An 8,522-nucleotide genomic window follows, 5' to 3' on the forward strand; every position below is an offset into this window, starting at 1 on the left:
GTAAAATAGTAATGATAATAATAACAATATTATACTGATAATAATAATAATATACAAAGCAAGTGATGCACAATGCAATTGCTCACCACCTGCTGACCGATACCCACACAGTTCCCGAGCAGCAATCGCTGCTCCCCGGCCAACCCCCCACAGTTTATATACTGAGCATGACATCATATGGTGTGGAATAGCCCTTTGGACAGTTTGGATCAACTATTCTGGCTGTGCCCCCTCCCAGTTTCTTGTGTACCTGGCAGAGCATGGGAAGCTGAAAAGTCCTTGACTAGCATAAGCAGTACTTAGCAACAACTAAAAGCATCAGTGTGTTATCAACATTCTTCTCATATTAAATCCAAAACACAGCACTGTGCTTGCTACTAGGAAGAAAATTAACTCTATCCCAGCCGAAACCAGGACAACGCCATACAGTGATTTTATTGCAGAGACATTCAGAGTATCAGGCAAAGCTATGTGAGGACACTTCTGTACTCCACATCCTTAACCGGATTTATCAGCAGAGCTCCTGCCTTCATACAATCCCTATCTGTGCTAAAACAGTGCAGTGGCATGAAAAAAAAAAAGTTCAAACAATATAATTCCTGCTACAAATTTCCAAGCAAAGTACCAGCTTATGCAAGAACCTACTGTTGCATGGCTGAGATCCCACAACAGACCTTTGTTTTGTTTCTGATAATCATCTCGAAATGTAATCTTATTACCTCATCAGTTTGAGACTGCCCTTTTTAGCATACTGAAGTTTTTGTGGGCATAGCATCCAAAGGCTCTCATGCGACACAATTCAGGGGTACTGATGGCTCATGTAGCCCACAGTTCTGAGTTTTACTTTGTAAGAGCTGGTGGGGATGGTCTCGCTCTGTCCCTTGCAGCTCTACAGCACGTTTGCTCAGATTACAATATTCTCTAATGATCTGTCCCAAAAGCATTTCTGATGCAGGCAAAGTGTTTATCTGATAATTTATAAATCCAGTAATAGCTTCAGCAAATGCCTTCCTCTTCAATCCCAAAAGGAAATGCCCTAGTTCAGGAATTACAAACGCTCCACTTAAAAGTTAACCCAAACTTACCACATCAATACTAGAAAGCAACAATGAACGTCCCTGAAAGTAAAATGTTCTGTTTTGAATGTGATACAGTCGATCACTGAAAAAAAATGGAACTGTTCAAGGTGAGCGTCGTTGCTTGCTTTGACCAGAAGATGGAGTGGAAAGCACAGCTAGAGCCTAGGCCCTGACAAAAGTCCTCACAGAGGGACTGCACAGCAGCATGAAGCCAAAGCTTACAGAACTGTGCTCTCCCAAGGGCTGAGCCAAAAATAACCGTTGAGCAGCTATGTAGCAGTGTGCTCTGAAACACCCAGGAGAGTAGCTAAAACCAGCATTTGGTACGTCAGTAACTGGCGGGGGAAGAGTGGGAGGCTAAGTCCCTCTGCTACAGGTATGATGCACGTACAGAGCCATTTACCAGGGCTCTCACAGAATGGCTGAAAAAAGTAAGGTAGCAAGTGAGAAACGACACAAAGGAAAGGAAATCGTTCATGGTACTCTACGACTTCAAGTAAAAGAGGGTCTCCACACACAGAAGTCTTCTGAGCTGAGGAGCAAACAATCTAACACTGAAGGACGCTTAAAACCAGCTCCAGGGCTGACAATAATAAATAAAAAACCACCCATCAATCCTCCCCCTGCCAAATCGCCCATGTACAACCTTTCCACGCTTAACAGTCATGCAGTACGTTGCTGTGCTGTGGCCAGACTGTAATCCGAAGACTCAAAAACCAAAAGGCTAATTAAAGAAATATGAACATGATTTTCCAGCCATCACCTTCACTATCAGAGAGCAAACACAATCTTTAGGAAAAAAAACCCCAAACCCAAAAACATTAGGCGTCACCCCAAAGGTAACTGGACTAGGTTGCATCACATGCTCCCTTTTCATTTATCAGGAGTTTTCCTGTCTTAGTTTCTAAAGTGGCCCTAGATTCTTCCAGGTGCCTGGGTGCATTGCTCCCAGTTAAACCCCAAGTGATTAGGACCCTGAAAGCTTCTGATTTTCATGGCTTGGACCATTATTTCTTGCTGCCGCTGCCATTTGGAGCTGAGCTACCTCACCCACAGATTCTATGGCTGAACCTACGGTATGTCTCACACTGCAGGGATCTAAATGTGATCTTTGCTTCTTGGACCTGGTTCTAAACATGAGAAATGGTTGTTGCACTTCACTGCCAAACCACACCGCACTGAAGCAGAAGCTGCATTGACCAAGGTGCAGGGAGCTGTCTGAAATTGTTTGTCAAAGTGACTTTCGGAAAGAGTAACTGCAGCAGCAACAGCCAGCAGAGATGAAGAGTTCATTACATTGCTGCTGCTGGCTTTCCTGAATATAAGAACCGTGACCACAGGTTGCCTAACTTTCTTTTTGAACTAACCCAGCTTTTCCTTTGAGTCACTAATGGGTGCTGTGCCTCTTCACAGTTAAATGACACCCACTATTTGTTGGGGGGAACCACGGGTTGCCTGCCTGCCTGCCTGCCAGTGATTCCCTCCATTTGGGGATGTCTTGCATCTATTTGACCACAGAACCGAAGCCCTTCCAGGCGCATTTCAGCACAGGCATGGAAATACATAAATGTGTTGTGACAGTAGTTGTGGGGGAGAGTTCTGTTCTTGGAACAGGCAAAGAGTCACTGACTCAGTTCAGCTTGGTGGCTTCAGAGTTTGGGGAGGCTAACATTTTTCTGGCAAACTTAAATTCAGTGCATTAAATTCCAGGGAGGTTCATCTTATACCTAGGGAAGCTGTCTTTCCTGCTATAAGACAGCAGTCTTAATCACATGGGAAGACGGACAGTAGTAGCTTGGGGACAGGTCTTTAAGGACCTTGTAAAAATGAAGGGACTCTTCTGGCTCTAAGCAAAGTCCTGCAGCTCACCACTGGACTGGCCTTCAGTGTTCACTGTGGATGTAGGGGGGAATATAGTACCAGAACAGTTTGAAGAGATCAGAGCCAGACATGAAAAATCACCCTGCTTGGTCTTTGTGCAAGTTCTGCTACAGAGTTTGTCTTCCCACAGTAGCGCTATACAGAAGGCCAGTGGTCAGAAAGCAAATAATACCATTTCCTCTCTGTTCACCAATTCTCAGCACAGGCAGCTTTGTGCTCGGAAGAGGAAGAACCATCTCTTTGTAGCTGCACTGTGGGGCTCTTGGGAGCCCAGGAAGGGCAGTGACTCTGTCTGCTGAGGATCATTGGCAGTGGACGATGGGGAGCTGGCAGCAAGCTGGACCCACAAACGCAAGAGCTGCTTTGAAGGTTGTCATAAAGACCACGTACACCGTTGTTCTGCTCGCCATCACTGTGGTCACAGGAGCTACAGGTACTTCTGACGGTACCTTGATACCAACTCTCTGTTCAGGGCAGAGGAGGAAAAGGCAATATATCAGTGATGTTTATTCAATTCTTCTTTGGGAAAGAAGAATCTAGGGGAAGGGATCTTTACAAACTGCTGCCGGGACTTTTTGATGGAAAACCAATAACCTGCAAATCAAAACAGTTCTAGCTGCAACTAGATCTTTTCAGTTATCAACGAATAAGACATTGAACTTGGGCTTTTCAATGATTTGATGAAAACTGGCAATGATTTTCTTGGATTGCAGCAGGAACTGTGCAGCTGAGCTGAAGTTTCCAGTGAGAAATTTGTTGGGAGGGGGAAGGATAAACAAAAGTGCTGTTCAGAACTGTAAAGTCCTTTGTGAAATTCTGGGAAAGGAGATGGATGCAGTGGTCTTCCCTTCCACCAGTAGGGCTGAATGGAAAGGCAGGATTATTCAGAAGTTCATGACACACAAAGATGTCAATGGTACAATACCCCAGATCTATGTATTGTAATTCAGTGGTACCACTACGTCTTGCTAATTTTGGGGTTATGCATGGGTTGTGACAGGAAGGCCAAAAGCCAGCTTACAGCTTCCAAAGACTGGCTGGTAGGTGAAGGCTTTAGGTGGTGAAGTTGAAGATGTTGCTGGGAAGTTGTGTGCAACCATATGTACTTCCCTGAAGTACTCGGCTGGAAGAGAATCAGAGCTGAAATGGGCTGGGATGCACATGCAAGGCCCGCAGGTGGACTATGGGAAGTGGGGAGGAAAAGGATCTAATTAGTGCCCATACAGCAAAAGAGGAGGCTCCTCCATCAAGGGCACGGGGCAACTTTGTTTATTCCCAGTTCTGTGCCCCGCATTGTATCACACCTACCTTAGGTCATCCTCCATAGTGCAGCATGAAGGGAGCATTGTGTAAGGATGCCATCCTGACAGAGGCACAAGGTAAACAAATGGTCTGTGAGCTGTACCTAAAAGAGCAACTGTTTCTCTTCAGAGGATAGTACATGTTTTCTTCACTGTGTCATCGGCCTTGCTAGTCTCCTGGGCCTCCTTTCCCTGCTTGCTGTTCTTCATCTCTACACCTTCTGTGATAGCAGGCATGTATGGGACATAGAATCATAGAATTGTTTAGGTTGGAGAAGACCTTTAAGTCCAACCATTAACCTAACACTACCAAGTCCACCACTAAACTAAGGGTCAAGTAATAATTTCATGTTTCCTGGTTGGGTGCCTGCATTATTTTTTATTGAAGTAAAACTAGGAATCGTGAAGGTTGGAAAGGACCTCTAAGATCATCAGTCCAACCGTCAACCCAGCACCACCATGCCCACTAAACCATGTCCCGAAGTGCCACATCTACCTGTTTTTTGAACACCTCCAGGGATGGTGACTTCACCACCTCTCTGGGCAGCCTGTTCCAATTCTTGACCACCCTTTCCGTAAAGAAATTTTTCCTAATATCCCATCTAAGCCTCCCCTGATGCAACTTGAGGCCATTACCTCTCGTCCTATTGCTAACTACTTGGGAGAAGAGACCAACACCCACCTCACTACAAGCTCCTTTCAGGTAGCTCTAGAGAGAGATAAGGTCTCCCCTCAGTCTCCTCTTCTCCAGGCTAAACAATCCCAGTTCCCTCAGCTGCTCCTCATAAGGCCTGTGCTCCAGACCCTTCACCAGCTTTGTTGCCCTTCTCTGAATGCACTCCAGCACCTCAATGTCCTTCTTGTACTGAGGGGCCCAATACTGGACACAGTATTCCAGGTGCGGCCTCACCAGTACCAAGTACAGGGGGACAATCACCTCCCTGCTCCTGCTGGCCACACTATTCCTGATACAAGCCAGGATGCTGTTGGCCTTCTTGGCCACCTGGGCACACTGCCGGCTCATGTTCAGCCGGCTGTCAACCAACACCCCCAGGTCCCCAAGCCTGTAGCGTTGCATGGGGTTGTTGTGACCGAAATGCAGGACCCAGTACTTGGCCTTGTTAAGCCTCATACAATTGGCCTCGGCCCATTGATCCAGTCTGTCCAGGTCCCTCTGCAGGGCCATCCGACACTCCAGCAGATCAACACTCCCACCCAGTTTGGTGTCATCTGCAAACTTACTGAGGGCACACTCAATCCCCTCATTCAGATCGTTGATAAAGATATTAAAGAAGACTGTCCCGAAAACTGAGCCCTGGGGAACACCACTTGTGACCGTTTGCCAACTGGCTTTAACTCCACTTACCACAATTCTCTGGGCTCGGCCACCCAGCCAGATTTTTATCCAGCGAAGAGTACACCTGCCTAGGCTGTGAGCCATCAGCTTCCTTAGGAGAATGCTGTGGGAGATGGTGTCAATGGCTTGATTAAAGTCCAGGTAGATCATATCCACAGCCTTTCCCTCATCCACTAGGCGGGTCACCAGATCATAGAAGGAGATCAGGTTGATCAAGCAGGACCTGCCTTTAATGAACCCATGTTGGCTGGGTCTGATCCCCTGGTTGACCTGCACATGCCTGTTGAGCATACTCAGGATGAACTGCTCCTTTATCTTCCCCAGCACTGAGGTCAGGCTGACAGGGCTGTAGTTCCCCAGATCCCACTTCCAGCCCTTCTTGTATTCAGGACGTGTTCTTGTTGAGCTCTACTTACTACATTTCTCCTCCTTTTCTCCAGATTGGTCAGGTGTCCAGCCAGAAAGAAAAAAAATATCTCACACCCTTGGTTGCACTTTCCAAACGGCTCGCACGCTCTCTACCCTCCATCAGGGATAAAAGAGAGCCGACTCACATACCAGAGCCCACAACATTCTGTAACCAGCCTTGCCCCTACTCCTTGGTCTATTTACTCTCAAAGCCATCACAAATCCTTCTGCAGGAGGGAGGATAAAGCAACCTAAACTTCATACAATCAGAGTTTCAGTCCAGTCTCCTGAACTTTTCTTCCTTTCTGTCACTGGACACCCATCTTCTTCCTGGTGTGTTCACCACATGATAATGACAGATTTGATTGGAATGTGCTAGATTGCATTTATAGCTGTTTCGGTATTAATTGGCAGACGCCTGTGCTTGCCATGGGGCTTGCTTGCCTTACTGTCTATATTAGAGTCTAGTGCTCACTAGTGGCTGCTTTTTGCTTTCACTGCTTGCTGTAGTGCTGATCATCTTACTGTGCTGGGCCTGGGAACTCCAGTGTGAACTTGAGTCAAAGGGACTGTGACCTGTGGATGAGTCCACGTGGGAGCAGGACACCGCAAAGCGTCTGTGGCCGTGCATAAGCCCACCCCAGAGCAGGTCCATCTTGAAGCATCTGCAGCCATGGTTATGTCTGTGTTGCAGCAGGTATACCTCTGAAGGCATTGTGGACCGAGTCCACACTGGAGAAGTTACACCTTGAAGCATCAGTAGCTGTGCATGAAGCCATGCTGGAACACCTCAAAGCATCTGTGGCCATGGATAAGTCCACAGCAGAGCAGCTCTACTCCTGAAGGGACTGTGGCTGCGGGTAATGCCATACTGGAGCAGGTCTATCTCTGAAGGCATTGTGGCCCATGGAGAAGGCCACGCTGGAGCAGGTGCACCTCAAAGCGACTGTGGCTGTAGATAAGTCTATGGCACAGCAGGTACAGCCCTGGAGAGATTGCAGCTCATAGAGAAGGCTCCACTTGGAGCAGGCACTCTCCTAAGGGACCGTGGTCCATGGATAAATCCAAGACAGAGCAGGGGACAGGGAAGGAGGTCATTGTAGTGTTAAACCCTATGGTCTGGTCCAAAGAGACCAGGGGTGGAGATTGGAATGGATATACCTTTAAATTGTTCTAACCCATGATTTGGGTTGCATGTTACAGGAATTACTATAGCAGGAACCACCTGAACCAATGGAGGATGAGCACTTAGAAGCAGCAGAGCAAGCGCAGCAGTGACCCAACCTGAGCTGGCTTTGGTGCCCAAGAACTCCATGCAACACATGAGCTCTCCTGTCCTGAGTGACCACCATAACAGAGCCATGCACTAAACGAACTCAGTGAACATTTTATGGACATTTTAGAGGGGGATGGTCAACAAAGTAAGGGACTGGATATCTGCGTGTATATACCAAAGGATAGGAAGAGGGGTGTGGTTAATGAGGATGTATTGGCTAGTGTGTGAGCACAGTGTAAATGGTAGGGAATAAGGGGCGGAGAATATGCTGGTTTGGGCTGGGGTAGAGTTAATTTCCTTCATAGGAGCTGGTATGGGGCTGTGTTTTGGATTTGTGCTGAAAGCAGTGCTGATAACACCGGGGTGTTTTGCTTATTGCTGAGCAGTGCTTACACGGGGTCAAGGCCTTCTCTGCTTCTCACACCACCCAATAGAACTATTGTTCTCCTCAAAAAAAAAAACCCACCAACCTCAAGTAAGAGGGCAAAAAGTTTTAACAAATTCAGAGACTGCACTAACTCTTCCACCACCCACATAAGAACTGACTTAGTCTAAGTTTCAGGCCTTCCCCAGCAGGCATGCATAACTGAGAGACCGCAGAATGACCACAGACTCATTTTTTTTGTCACTTGGTGAGCCTGCCCAAAGGATTACATAAAACCCCTCTCACATCCTGTTCACTTGCAGAATGATCTCAGAGAAACTTCTCCTGTGTATTGTGTTTGCGTGGCAATGTTTTGGCAGCAGGAGGGCTACAGGGGTGGCTTCCGTGAGAAGCTGCTAGAAGCTTCCCCCATGTCCGATAGCGCCAATGCCAGCCAGCTGCAAGACAGACCTGCCGCTGGCCAAGGCCGAGCCAATGAGCACCAGTGGGAGCACCTCTGGGATAACGTATTTAAGAAGGGGAAAAAACCCAAAGGAACACAAAAACTGCAGCTGGAGTGAGAATCTGTGAGAGGAACGACTCTGCAGACACGAAGGTCAGTGAGGAAGGAGGGGGAAGTGGTGCTCCAGGCACCAGAGCAGAGATTCCCCTGCAGACTGTGGTGAAGACCCTGGTGAGGCAGGCTGTCCCCCTGCAGCCCATGGAGGTTAAGTGTGCAGCAGATATCCACCTGCAGCCCATGGAGTACCCCACACCGGAGCAGGTGGATGTGCCCAAAGGAAGCTGTTACCCCATGGGAAACCCACACTGGAGCAGGCTCCTGGCAGGACCTATA

Source organism: Pelecanus crispus, chromosome 1 (assembly GCF_030463565.1).
Source record: "Pelecanus crispus isolate bPelCri1 chromosome 1, bPelCri1.pri, whole genome shotgun sequence".
NCBI classification, from domain to species: Eukaryota; Metazoa; Chordata; class Aves; order Pelecaniformes; family Pelecanidae; genus Pelecanus; species Pelecanus crispus.